This window comes from Panthera tigris, chromosome A2 (genome assembly GCF_018350195.1).
Source record: "Panthera tigris isolate Pti1 chromosome A2, P.tigris_Pti1_mat1.1, whole genome shotgun sequence".
NCBI lineage: Eukaryota > Metazoa > Chordata > Mammalia > Carnivora > Felidae > Panthera > Panthera tigris.
The window spans coordinates 85,320,349-85,336,040 of NC_056661.1; positions in this window are offsets into that span (position 1 = coordinate 85,320,349).

Here is a 15,692-nt window from a genome sequence, read left to right on the forward strand (position 1 = left end):
TAGGTTCCTCTGCAGAAAATCGGGGATAATAACAATACTAACCAGGTAGAGTTAATGAGATTATGTAGGTGTCCAAATAATGCTCATTTTCTTATTTGCAGAGAAATACAATATACACATAGTTTGAAAATCAAGTATGTACTTGAAAAAGTAGATGAGATTAGTGACTGCAAAGTGAAAAGTAACCAGTCTGGATCCTTTTACTAATATTTTGCTGTTATTTTGACATTATGTAATACCTATGATATCTATTATTTTGCATCTGATCCTTTTATGAAAATTCTCACTTTCATAAGTAACCCCTTGACTCCATATTTGGGGAACTGTTTAATTTTTTTTTTTTCTGTCAAAATAGTCCTCATTCTGTACTAAGTCACTGTAATTCTGTAATAAGTCACTGAATTTTAAATGTATTTTTTCAAATCTTAATTGAAAAACAATTAAAAGAAAATATATATCTTTGGTCAGTTGATTTGGGTTATTAAGATGTATTTTTAATAAAGACACATGGCAGTTGTGGACCCCCTTGATTACAGATGATCTTTGTACTAGTCCATTGCTTCAGAACCTTAAGCCTGGCTCTGGCCTCCTCTAGGCCTTGTGTCCCTCCTTGACCTATCATAGGAGCTAGGTGGCAATGATCCCAGTGAAATTAATCGTTCAAGTGAAGAAAAGTGGTAGGAAAACAATGGATCGCCCCGTCCAACCAAAATGCGAGAATCCATTGACCAAATCCCACAAAAGCCTCGGGAATCCTTTCTCTCTTCATGAATTGTATGGTTTTCTGTCTTCTTCTATTTCTTCCTCTCCTTACTCCTGCTTCCTCTTCTCTCTCTCTCTTCCTTTGATTCATTCTTTCCTCTGCTCCACAATGAAGACAAAAAAATCTCATCACGTATGGTCTATTCTCATAGTGCAATGCATTTTTATGAAAAGAAAAAAATAATTAATTTATTTCTATGTCTATTATATGATTGTAAAAAGCCAAATTTTTGTACGGACCTATATAATAATTTTCTGTTTTGTTCATTATCTGTTGAAATGTTTTTGTATTTTGAAAACTCAATCAGCTTTTGATTTTAAGTTCTGAACTCAAATATCTATTTACTTACCTATATTTTTCAGGAGCATTTTTCAAGACCATTTGTCGATCAAAATATATAAAATGGTTCCATTTACTGTGTATGTGTAACACACACATACATAACTATATATTGTTCACACCAGTGGATGCATGTATGTGCACAAACATGAAAATTAACGTCCGTTTGCTCTTATGAATCTAGAAATAAACTTTCCAATGCTTACATCTATCGCTATTGAATCTGGGAAACTCTGTCACAATTTCTGTTATATGCTTTGATGAAGCTAGGAGAAAATATCCAATTTCTTTTTCAAATGTCAACCATACACTTTATAGATTGTTTTTCTCCATCCTCTCCTGTAACCCTTTTAGTTAAATTAGTACAGCTGTCTGAAAAATCAGATTTAAAGCCTTCAAATGTTTCCTTGGTCTTAGAACAGATCCCTCAGGAGACTTTCCACTAGAAAAGTACATTGGATTAGCATAGCCTGTTTTCCTACCACATTCTTTAAACAAAACTGACAGCCCCAAAATAAGGAGGACAATTTATTGTCAGGACGTGGGTGGAATTTCAGGAGAGGATGTCTTTTCCCCCTCCCTGTATGAATTAGACAAAAATAGATTATTTAGGAAACAATTTTATACCATTTAAATGAACTACAGGAGGTCAAAGAAAATACCTAAAACTGGCAGGTGTCCATCAATGAAATGGATGCTTGCGAAGTGAGAAGAGGTTTGAAAGTGAAGAAAATTAGTGTATCGGCTTCGAAGAGCTATCAACCCAGGCACAATTCTATGATAAAGATACCTGACATATGATAGCAATCTTGAGTGCACACACCATGATCTGGTTTTAGTGGAACGCACACATCAGTGGAAGCCGCGTTTATTGATGAGGCAGAAATAAGGAATCGTGAGATCTGAGACAGAATCTGCAACCCCTCAAGAGAAGAATGGGTTTAGCTATGAACACAGCACCTGCTGCTTTTCACCAAGTGAGATTTAGGGATTTTTTTTTTCCTTTTAACTCTGAACAGAGAATTTAGACTTTGGATTATATCTCAGAATTAGAAAACACAACTCTCAGGTGAGAAGTAAAGGTATGTCACCAATTACAGAGAGGTAACTAATACAAAATAAATAGGAAATATAAGCAAAATACAAAGAATGCTATTGCACCCTTCCAGTTGGGTGGGGGAGGAAATGTGACTGAATACAAACTTGTGTTTGGAAGATCTACTTGGCAAAGGAATTTTCCTCCATGCAACAATAGCCTTTGTATACTGGATTGTAGCTTCTGATTTAGTTTCTGCAGGCACTAGTTGTGCTCGTGGTATAATTCAAATAATGAATCACATTCTTATGTAGTGAAGTTCAAGAATCCCCACACAGACGACCTGCACATGCACCTTCACTTCATTATTTTAACCGCAAAATACACATTTTACTACATGTTAGGCAAAAATGCATCTAATTATGACTTGTCATGCATACCTAAATTTTGTTTTTTAAGAAGCCATACCAAATAGAATAGTCTTCCTTAAGGCGAAAAAAAAAAAAAAAAGCTAGACTTTCAACAACAACAATATATATAATTACATAAAATATATGAGAAAAGACGCACTATTTGTTGAGTATTTAATATGGGGCCAACACGTAAAGAATGTAGAAATCATCACTGCCATCCAGACATGAAAATCACTGAGGGATACCTACATGGTTCAGTCGGTGAAGCATCTGACTCTTGGTTTCAGCTCAGATCATGATCTCACAGTTTGTGAGTTTGAGCCCTGTGTGGGGCTCTGAGCTGACAGTGCGAATGAAGCCTGCTTGAGATCCTCTCTCTCTTCCGTTCTTCTATGCACTCAAAAATAAATGGATAAACCTTTTTAAGAAAAGAAAGATAATGAATAAACTGAAAGTTTACACCTCTTTTTATATAGCAGAGAATTAAGGTCACAGGTCTCACTGCTATGCTAGAAACCCAAAAGATGGACAGGCAGAGGCAGAGAATCCCTACTTATCTGAAGCAGAAGCACAGAGCAGAACAATACAATGAAGTTTCAGTAACAGGACTTTAAACTAGAATCGATGAGTTGCCAGAGACACAGTAAGAGCTAAACACTCAGGTGGACCATTCCCGGGGGTGAGGGGTGTAGGGAGCACACTTTCATGAGTTTTACTTCCAGTTGCCTTAACAAGTTCTAACTGTGAAGATTTGAAAAAATAATTACTTCATGCTTCCAACAGGAGGGGGGAAAGTAACCATTCTGAAATATGTCCAGAGCTCTCTGTTCTTAACCAGGTCTGGCCCCAAGGAAACTATTTTACCAGAGCCTAACTGACTGAGGTTTTGCCAGAGTCTAGCCAACCTTGGAGAAAAGAAATGCCCAATGCAAGCCACTGCTGAAGCCTTTGACATCAGGAAGGGAAATATCCAACTCAGACACTAAAAGAATGAGACCTAATCATGGAACTATAGATCACTTTCCCTCCCACATTTTACCACCATATTAATATGGCTCCTATAGAATAACAAGAAAACAGCTAAAAGAACTTCAAACCTCAGACCCTGTTTAAAGTGTCTCTAGGAAAACCCAAAAACCACAAGGGGGGGGCAGTGCATGGAGACAAGGACACTAAAGAAAATTTTAGCCTCTGAAACCATAGCCGCAGCAAATATAAATACACTATACGCCCAGAAGGACATAAAACCTCACACTAAAGGCCAATCTACCTCACTTCCTTTTACCCAACAGTCATGTCTGGCTTTTAACAAAAAATAGTAAGGCATAATGAAGATAAAAATACACTCTGTAGAGACAAAGCATCAGGACCAAAACCAAATATACTGCTCCCTAACCCTAATTCACAGGGGATACATTTCAAGACTCCCACTGGATGCCTGAGATTGTGAATAACACTGAACCCTATATGTACTATGTTTTTCCTATACATAAATAGCTATGATAAAGTTTAATTTATAAATTTGATACAATAAGAAATTGACAACAATAATAAAATAGAACAATTATAACAATATACTGCAACAAAAGTTATTTGACCAATAGTAGCTCTCTCTCTTAAAATATCTTCCTATATGGTACTCACCTTTCTTCTTCTTGTGGTACATGATGTGGGATGGTAAAATTCTTCCATGACGGGATGAAGTGAGGTGAATGACAGGCATCGTGACATAGCTTTAGGCTACTACTGACCTTCTGACAATACATCAGAAAAGGATCATCTGCTCCAGACTGTGGTTGACCACCGGTAACTGAAACCACAGAAAACAAAATCATGGAAAATGAAATCATGGAAAGCAAAAACCGTGGATAAGGGGAGGAGGGGGCTACAATATAGAGAAATTTTTAAATGATCATCTTGGGAACTTAAATTCATTATGATTAATATGGTAAGGGCTTCACTGGAAAGGCAGGTAACATGCCAAGAATGGATAGGTAGTGTATGTAGAGAGATGGAAATGCTAAGAAAAAATTAAAAGGAAATGCTAGAAATGAAAAGACTAAGAAAATAAAGTATGCCTCTGATGGTCTCATCAGTAGATGGTACACAGCTGTAGAAAGAATTAGTAAATTTCAAGATATGTCAATAAAAACCCGAAATGTAAAGAGAAAGAAAGAAAAAGATGGAAGAGAATATCAGATAACTGTGGGATGATTACAAAAGGGGTAACATATGTGTAATGGGAATACCATAAGAGAAGAAAGAGAGTTGAAGAAATTTTCGAAATAATAATGGCTGAGAATTTTCTAAAATTAATCACAGACACCAAACCACAGATATAGAAAAATCAATCAAGCAATCAATCAAGCAATCAAAACAGGATAAATACCAAAATTCTATACCTAAGCACATCATGTTCAACTTTAAACAAATCAAAGCCAAAGAGAAAATCGTTAAAGAAGCCAAAAAAAAAAAACAAAAAAAAACAAAAAAAAACAAAAAAACATTACCTACAGAAGAAGAGGGATAAGAATAACATTGGATTTCTCTTCAGAAACCATTAAAACTATGTAAGCAAAATGAGAATGGAGTGAAATATTTAAGGTACTGACAGGAAAAAAAAAACCCTAAAATTTTGTTTCCAACAAAAGTATCCTCAAAAGTGAGAGTATTTTGATGATTATAGTGTGTGAGGGTAGGCTCATTACTTGTGCAAATGTACTACTCTGGTGAGAGATGTTGATAATGGGGGAGGCTACGCATGTATAAGGACAGGGAACATTTGGGAAATTCCCCTCAACTTTTCTGTGAACCTAAATATTTTCTAAAAATAAAATAAAGCCTTTTAAACCATTACTTTCTTAGATTTAAAAAAAAGTGAAGCAGAAATACTTTCTCACACAAACAAAACTTAGGAGAATTTGTTACTGGTTAACTTGCCTTGCAAGAAATGTTAAAAGGAGTTCTTCAAAGAGAAGACAAATTACATAGGTCAGAAACTCAAAACTACATAAAGAAAGAGTGTTAGAGAAGTAAATGAGGGTAAAATATATTTTTTTAGTTTTCCTATTCTTACTTGAGCTAAAAGATAACAATTTGTTCAAAACAATAATAACAATGTATCTGGTGATTATAGCTTATGGGTAAGTGAAATGAATGGCAGCAATATTATAAGGGATAAGAGGGAAGAAATGGGCATACTCTGTTACTATTACTTGCATTACCCATTAAGCAATATAGTATTATTTGAAAGTGATTTTGGATTAGTTTTAAATGTGTATTATAAACACTAGGGCAAATATGGGTCAGTCACCTTAAGTTTACATTTGAGTCATATAATCTATCCAACTTTGTGTTGTAATACTTATATTCTAATATAGATGTGAAAATGAAATATAGAAGAAAACAAATATTTGTAGAAGAGAAAACTAAGGTTCATAGAAATTAGTTAAATTACATAACTGATACGTGGAGGACACATGATTTTAACCCATTTTCATCAGCTTTCAAATCTTGTCATTTCTACCACAGTTTCATGATGCTTCTCATTTATGAGCTATCTTTAAAAGATCAAGGAGCAAACTCATCATTAAATGATCAAAGGAAATCAAAGCATAACATAGATAATATTCCTTCTTAAAAGTGATATAATTATGAGAAATATATCGGGAAGTAGCAAATCTACTTGTCACATGTACAGTAAATAAAGGGTGACAGTAGAAAATACCTATTCGAAAAAGTACAATTCTTTACATTCCCAGAATGATACTGTTACCAACCAACTTAAAGGTATGAATTGTGAAAGGATGAAACACTGATGTCCTTCAGTGTTTTATAGAGGCGTCCAAGTTCTACTTCACAATTCAGTACAAAGGTTCATTAATTCCTTCAATAAACTCTATCCACCAGGTACGGCATGCCCTGAAGGAGAAGACCTCTGATATTTGTGCAGAACAGCTCTAATTGTTAGAAAGTTCATCTTCAGATTGTATTAAAAACTACCTTCATTAGTTCTAATTCTGCTTTTTGAATAAAAACCAGTACCTTTTGGAGCGCATGGGTGGCTTAGTCGGTTAAGTGTCTGATTTCGGCTCAGGTCATGATTTTGCCATTCATGAGTTCAAGCCCCGCATCAGGCTCTGCGCTGACAGCTTGGGGCCTGGACCCTGCTTTGGATTCTGTGTATCCCTCTCTCTCTGCCCCTCCCCAACTTGTGCTCTCTCTCTCTCTCTCTCAAAAATAAATAAACATTAAAAAACTATTTTTGATTAAAAAAAAACCCAGTACCTTTGCCACATGGTATATTTGGACATATTTGAAGTATTGAAGTATGTCTCATGACTTGTCTGGACTAAACATTCTTATGTTTTTCCTTTGGGAGGAAAGTCATGACTTTCATTTTCCTAGCTCCTACCTTGAGGAATACTTCCAGATTGGTGGCCCATGCTTGCAGAGAATTTTGCTTGGCCCACACATAGTTAAAAACATTAATTGCCAAGATTAAAAATCAGAAGATATACATAATAATAAATACATTTCACATTTTGGGAAATATTTGAAGGTGTCCAGATCAAAGCTTCCTGAAGTAGTTGCCCCTTAACCAGGGCATGCACTACTCAGTTCAGCACACCCTTCACCAGCTATTGCCCCAGGCAGACCAACTGGCAGCCACCATTTAAACATCTTGCTCTTTCTTTCTCTCTCTTTCACACACACTCTCTCTCCCTCACTCCCACTCACTTCCTTCTCTTCCTGACTTCCTTTCTTCCTTCTTTCTTTTCATTCTGGTACCTTTACAACACATGCCTGGTACCTTAGGCAATTCAAATTTGTTCCTAAACCATATGTTACTATACTTCACAAAACTTTGTATTCAGAACTAAGCACAGTACTGCATTTTTTTAGACCACCCTCTTTGATCATGATGAAGATAGCAACCACATTACATTTCTTGGGATCCAAATTAAGTTTGTGCTGAATTCACAGTCAAGTAAAATTCTCAAGACTGAAGCACCTATGTCTACACAGCTGGAATTCCTCGAAAACCACTTGTAGACTCAAAACTCCCCTACATCCTACAGGGATACTGGGAGCTCTAGCTAACAGACAAAACATAAGTCACTCCAGCAATGACGCATAGCTATGTTCTAATAACTCAGCTCTTACCTTTATTGTCACTTGAGCCTTTATTCTGATGATTAGGTCCTTTGGCTGTGCGGAAGCTCCTGCTGGAACCTTGCCATTCCCGAACATGTGCCTGGTCTTTAGACTCAGACTTTAGACTGATGCTGTTACTGACCTTAAATGAACAGCAAATTCCTTGTATCTCAAAATGAACCCTGCTATTGGGTTTCCCTGTTATACCAGCATCGTGATTTGTCATGGCCTCCATTCTAGCTGCCGGTTAATATGCCAGTCTCTGCACAGGGCTCTGGGCCCCTCCATGACAACCCTATGTCTGCAGACAGGGCCAGAACTAGGTCCGAGGCATTGTTACTGGTCTGCATGATGCTTCTGTTAAGAAAATCACGCAGATTTTTTTTTAATATAAAAATAGCAGTTAAGTGATATTTTGTTCCATATCAGTTTGAATATTTAGTCTTAATATTTAGTAGTGATATGATAATGTTGTATATGACTATTTTCATTTTTTATTTTTATTTTTTAAGTTATTTAATGTTTATTTTTGAAGGGGAGAGAGAGACAGAGTATGAGTGGAGGAGGGGCAGAGAGAGAGAATCTGAAGCAGGCTCCAGGCTCCAAGCTGTCAGCACAGAGCCCGACACGGGGCTTTAACTCACTTAAGCCGTGAAATCCTGACCTGAGCCAAAGTCAGACACTTAACCGACTGAGCCACCCAGGTGCCCCTTAAGGACTATTTTTATATTAGCATAGAGTTAGATTCACAAAATATTCACAAAGGGCCACATTTCCAATTGTTCTTTTCTTTCAGTTACCATCAACCTCCACGTTGCTCACTTTAACACCAAACCGTAAGTTATAGTTGGATTTTTTTAACCAGAGTGTTGCATTTTATGTCCCCTAGTACAATTTTACCTAGTTAGATATATATAACCTTTCAGTTCATTTTATAAATACTTTTACATCCTTGATTAAGTCGCTCCATATATTACATATTCATTCTAATTTTAAAGCTGGAAATTGATCATTATCCCTTTCTTATCTACAAAATAACTAAAGCAAACTTTGAACAGGCCAAGTATAGAGGCTTGTGGCTTGTTTCTACAGATAATTCTCTGAGTTAATATACTTCCCGATTTACTATGTCATTAGGACTTGAGTTTTAGTCTTTTCCCCTCTTCTTATTGTAATATTGATGTTTTTAAGCATTGGAGAATATTCTGTATATAAATATGGATTATAGCATTTAAAATTCTTAGTTAAAATTTCTTCACCAAAAAGTCCAGATAAAAGTGATAGGAATCTGGTGTATAAAAGATATAAATAATACTTGAATGTAGAATCTGCAGAACTTGGGCTAATTCAAACTGAAACAGGGAAAAAAAGCAGATTCTGGTCTGACTTTCAAGTCTATAAGGTGTGATGAGATATAAAGAGCACCACAGCTAATAAAAGATGGGGCATAAGAAGGGGTGAGACAACAAGCTTTATTTTAGATATATGGTATGTCAGAGCCCTGTAGAGTATCCAGGTACAGATACATAAAGCACAGATAGATGTATTAATTTGGAACTCTAGAAGTTCTGTATAGGAGGAAAAAGATCTAGAATTCAAAAATGAACAGGCATGATGTGAAATCATAAGAGATGATTAACTTGCTCAAGAAGAATGTACGATGAGAAAGGGGAACGTGCAGGAAAAAGAACACTGGGGGACATTACAGGACTTGTTTAAATTGTAATATTAACTACACCTTGGGTAAACAATATTGAAAAAGAAATTGGAAAACTGGCCAACAACTCCATACCAATCCCCAAAAAGAGCCACTTTCCAATGGTTTCATAGGGAAGTTTCCACACACATTAAGCTTTTCCAAAGCATTAAACAGGAGATTTTTAACTGGGAGAGATTTTTGTGTGTGTGTATCAGGGGACATGTGTAAATGTCTGGAGATATTTTTGATTGTCACAACTGGCCAAGGTGCTGAGCGAATGTTCTACGGGTGTCTGGCAGGCATAGGCCAAGAACGTTGCTAAAAGTTCTACTTGCACAGGACAGTTCCCACAGCAAAAAGATTATTGGCCCAAAAATGTCAAGAACCCTGACATGAAGGAAAAATGTTAAGACGGAAGTAGCTTATTCTCAGTTTAAATTCGAAGGTAAATGAAATTCCAAACTAAAAGTACCAAAGATGACTATGATAAAACCATGAGTAAAGCTTACAATTGTTGACGTAGTTACACCAATAAAATGTGAGCAAGTCCAGTGTTCTTATAAAAATAATATACCATGACAGAGAAGGCTTCATTTCAAGAGTACATGGATGATTCAACGAAAGTCAACCTGATAATAATATTGAATTTCAAAAATAATGGAAAGAAACTGCATCTCAACATATCCCAAAACATGTTTCATACAATTCGATATCCAACCCTAATTAAAAAATAATAACCCCAGGCTAATGATTAAAAGATATTTAGCATGGTAAAAATATATACAGTGTATATTATAAAAATGCTATTCAACAGTAAACTCCTAGGGGCATTTCTATTAGAAATCAGGAACAGGAAAAGTGTGACAATCACTCTGTATTAGGTTGTAGAACATAAAAAGACAAGAAAATATCTGAAAGAAGTGGAAGAGGGGCGCCTGGGTGGCTCAGTCGCTTGAGAGACCGACTTCAGCTTAGGTCATAATCTCAGTTTGTGAGTTCGACCCCGCGTCGGGCTCTGTGCTGACAGCTCAGAGCCTGGAGCCTGCTTCAGATTCTATGTCTCCCCCTCTCTCTACCCCTCCCCTGCTCATGCTCTATGTCTGTCTCTTAATAATAAATAAACGTTAAAAAAATTTTTTTAAGAAGTGGAAGAGAAAAAGATCATTATCTACATAAAATATTTTTGAATGCATAGAGAATGCAAGAAAAAAGGAAGAAAAAATTCAAATTTTGAAAGTATGCAGAAAATTTTATTAAAGCGACATTTAAAAAATCATTAATTTATTTCATACTGGGACTTACCAAGTAACCATCGAAAGTTAAAATTGTCATTCTGTTCAGTTTAATAATAATGGCAGTAAGTTTAAAATACAGGCTTTATTTTGCTTTGGGCTCCCCATTGTCTCTTCCTCCTGTTTTATATAGTAATCTCCCCGTTTTATGGCGGGGAGCTAGAGATGTCCATTACATGCTGCCATCTAGATCCCAGAACCACTCTGGCCATCTGTTCTTTCTGAACCCATTATTTTCCTTTGTTTATAGAGATATCCTATAAAGGTTTCATTGATTTGAAGCTGATTTGTAAGAGTAGTTTTATTGCTTTCAATCAAAGAACTAAAAAACGGATATGTAGAGGACCAAAAGAAAGAAAAATTTAATCACAAAAGCAAAAGAACACATGAGCAATTAGGTGTATGTTGCTCCTGGATGGGGAGACCCAATCAATAAAGGTGTAAGTTTCCTTCCAAATTAATGATTATAACTCTATGCAATCACAATTCCACTATTGGAAGTGTGACCCTTAACTAATTAATACTGTATTTTACTTGAAAAACAAATGCAAGAAAATAGGGCAGTTTTTACAAGTATAATACCGTGGCTCTTCCCTTCAGATAAAATAATAATAATAATAATAAAGAACAATTAGGTCCTGTTTGTAATAGAAAGGAACAAGAATAAACGCACAGAGGAACATACACTAAAGAAATTCTGGCAGTAACTTCACATATGATAAATTCTAATTGAAAAGCAGTAAAAATTATTCAGTGATACCCTTCCCCCTTTGAAACACACACACACACACACACACACACACACACACACAGATTCCAATTTCATTAACATGTTTAGATTTAAAGTATAAAACCATAAAAGTTTAAAACACAACTTTTATCACCTTGGTCTAGGGAGGACTTAGGTTTGGGGAGTGGAGGAAAGACCAAACATCATAAAGTTATGACTGATATATATACATTTACATGAAAATATAAAAATAAAAAACAGTATACAACAAAATTCACCACAAAGTTTAAAATATATTTGACAAGTGAAAAGATATTTTATCTCATTAGTAATTCAAGACTGCAATTATAAACAAACAATCAAAGGCTGAATGATTGAACAAACCCAGTGAGAAGAAAACTCCAAACACTGTGTATAGAGATCAGTAAATTTATGAAGGGAAATTTGGTAAAAAAAAAAAAAAAAAAAAAAAAAAAAATCCTAAGTGCGTAACAATTTCTACTCAAATTTATTTCTAGAATTTATTAAAATGAAATAATGTGACAAAAAACATGAATATGCTTGGTTCTTTGAACATAATAGTAATAATTTGGAAACAGCCTGAATGACCAAGAGTGGTGGATTATTTATGAAAAAAAGTATAGCATAACCATGCAGAAAAATACTATTAAGTCATAGAAAATCTGAATTATAACTAGAGGTAATGAACAGATATACACAAGATATCAAGTAAAATAGAGCAGGTTGCTGTATTCAGTATACAGACTCCACTTCATGAAGTACAATCCCAAATTATTAAACAAAGTCTGGAAGAATACACAGCAAATAATTAGAGTGATCACTGAGGCATAGGAAATTAGGATTTTTAATTGTTTTTACTTCATCTATTTTTTGTGCTGCTTGCATTTTCACACAGATCAAATATTATATTTATATATATATACATATATAATATATATATTTGTAATTGTAACATTATATACATATATGATATATATATTTGTAATTGTAACATTAATAGGAGTTCAATTTTGAAAGAAAAGTTGGGTCAGGAAACAAAAACAAATCATACATTTTGACCCAATAATCTCACTTATTGTAGTTGGTCCAAAGAAAATAATTCAAAATGAGAAAATCTGTAGAACTATTTTATTGGATCAAAGTTCATAACTGCAATTATTAAAACCAATAATGTATCCAACAATAATAGAATATGCCATTTGATCTATTACTATAAAGCTATTAAAATATATATATATTTTTTTAACATTTATTTTTGAGACAGGGAGAAACAGAGCATGAACAGGGGAGGGTCAGAGAGAGGGAGACACAGAATCTGAAACAGGCTCCAGGCTCTGAGCTGTTAGCACAGAGCCCGACATGGGGCTCGAACTCACGGACCGCGAGATCATGACCAGAGCCGAAGCCGGCCGCTTAACTGACTGAGCCACCCAGGTGCCCCAAGCTATTAAAATATATTAATGAAGTTTTGTGAGAACTTGGCACAACATATTTGACAAGAATAATAAGTGACAAAGCAAGATATAAATTGTATGTGTATAAACATTACAGCTGTGTGCATACTGACGATAGACTGAGACAGGCATTATTAAGGTTGGTAGGAATCTTGTTAGTGTGTATATTTCCTTCACTTCTTCACACCTTCATAGGTTCTACTTTTTTCCAGTTTTACTCACTAACTTCTAAGCAACATGAGGGCAACCACATATCTATTTACCTATACTTTTCGAGTAACGTTATTACAATATTTCTACATACACACCTAACCGGTGTTGGTCTTAATCTTCCAGAAAAAAAATATCACCCAGACAGGGAAATATTTTATAAAAAAAGAGAGAGGGGCCCAGTAAGGGGAGGCTGGGTGGCAACACACAGTGAGCACTGATACTGTTCTTTACTTGTGCCAGGCACTGCTATAAGCATGTTACACACATTGACTTCTTTGATCCTCATCCTATCATGCAGGTACTATTGATAAACTATTTTACAGTTGAAAAAAGGTGAAGGTAAATAGTCCTTAACTGCATATGAGCCCGGGTAGTCTGGAACATTCTGGCTCCAGAGGTTGCCATTTTTAACTACTCATGTCATCTAATATGGCTCTTTGGTATTGTTATTAAAGGAATATATACCAGAGGTGCCTGGGTGCCCCAGGTGGCTCAGTTAAGTGGCAACTCTTGGTTTCAGCTCAGGTCATGATCTCACAGTTCATGAGTTCAAGACCCCAGTCGGTCTCTGTGCTGACTGATAAGCCTGGAGTCTGCTTCAGATTCTGTATCTCTCTCTCTCTCTGCTCTTCCCCTGCTAACATTCTGCTTCTCTCTCTTTCAGAAATAAATAAATGTTTAAATAAATTTTTTAATTAAAAAAAGATAAAATTAAGAAACAAACTGCATATATTTAACTTACACAGAATCCAGACTATTTGGGGGAATTTATCAGTCTTCATTATTTTTTGTTTTGGGGTTTTTATTTTATTTTATTTTTTTGAGACAGACCAAGTAGATAAGACTGGCGATTGCAAAATATGGTTGGTCGAATTTTTCTGAATCATCTTAATGGATTGCTGGCAGTGGAACAGGAATTTCCATTATATAGAAAGGAGCAGCCACTAATTCTACTCAAAGCCAATCGACTGAAAGATTTTGCTCAAAAATGTTGTAAAGTCATTTGCAATGCAACACTAAAAGTATTTTCAGGGAGACAAAATGATTATTTTTAGCAGGGAGATTTCTCCACATGGTAAAAATGTGTTCCCCACTTGTACTTTGTATGCTTTTGGTAAACTGTAAACTTTACAGATTAAGCTTCACACCTACTGTCAATGCAGTACAGTCAGCTCCTAAGCTATTTAAATTGTAAGGATGACTAACTTGTACATCTTAGAGATAATGGTCTACAAACATAATCATGCCTTCATAAGAAACTTCTTTTTTTCTCATTTCAAAATGGTTTGAGACCACTGTATGCCTATAGCTGGGATGGTCCTATCTAGTCCAATGTTATTTTATTTTTTTCGTCCACTTGACAATAAGGAACATAATTATCTTTTCAGCAGATCTAACAACGGTACTGTGAGATATTAGACAATCTACAAAAGCAAAACATTCATATTTTATATCTCTTTCAGGTCAGTGAAACGGACAGTAGTGCTGTTCTGTTTTGTAATATATGGCAATTTTTTTTTCTGATTTTGAAGCATCCCGTGCCTTCCAAAGAGAGTGGATCTTATGCCTCAGAAAGATAACATACATAAAAGCAGTAGGAAGAATAAAGAAAATAGAGAAAGTATTCTTCTTCATCATTCTTATGTCTTAACTCTTGATGTCTTTTTTATTGTATTACATCTCTCTCTCCCTTTCCTTCAGTCTACATATCAAACTTCCCTCCTTTCATCCTACATAAGGTAGATTCCCCGCTATTCATCACTCAGTGAAGACATCAGTCTACTTGGGGTAATGTCAGGGAACTTACCTCACGTTCCAAAATTTTCATTAACTTATGTTTAAACAGTGGAAGGATGAGCCTTCAATTCACCATATTGTCACTAAAGAATCTAATGTATCTAGTTAAAGCATTTGTGATTCGATACTTCCTTTTTTGGTCTTTAAATTCCTACATCCATCACCTCAAATAGATCCCAGTTAGATTCACAGCAGGAAACATCAGGAAATATAAAACACGTGCGCTTTGATATCAGAAAGAACTGGGTCCCCGACCGTATTTACTATTTCATGTTTGTGAGTCTACCATTGACCTACATAATCTCTCAAAACGTTGGCTTCCATATCTGTCAAGTGAATGCAGTAGTAAAGCCTCTTAAATTCTTATGCAGCTTCATATACATCCTCTGTCATTTAATGAACGCTCTATGTGTGCTAAGTATTGTATATTTTTTCTTTCTATAAAATTAAATCAAATCCTCTTTGGACAGCTATTTTTAAGATTCCTTAATATTCTTTCATACCTATATGATATGAGGTATATACACTCTTTGCCTCTCTGTCTTTACAGGCATGGCCGAATTATAAACCAAACGTTGTAAAACGTCCAAAGTGGTATGGTGTTTGTTTGAGAATTCGATGTATCTTACAGACTAATTTGGATTCTTGATGTTTAGTTTTCTCTTTCATTCTGCCTGCAACCAAGATGATAACTGAACAGAGATACAAGAAATGTTTACAGTTTAGTTTATCCTCTCGAGTTCTTCATTAACTTGCTGTGGGTGTTGTTCTTTTAAAA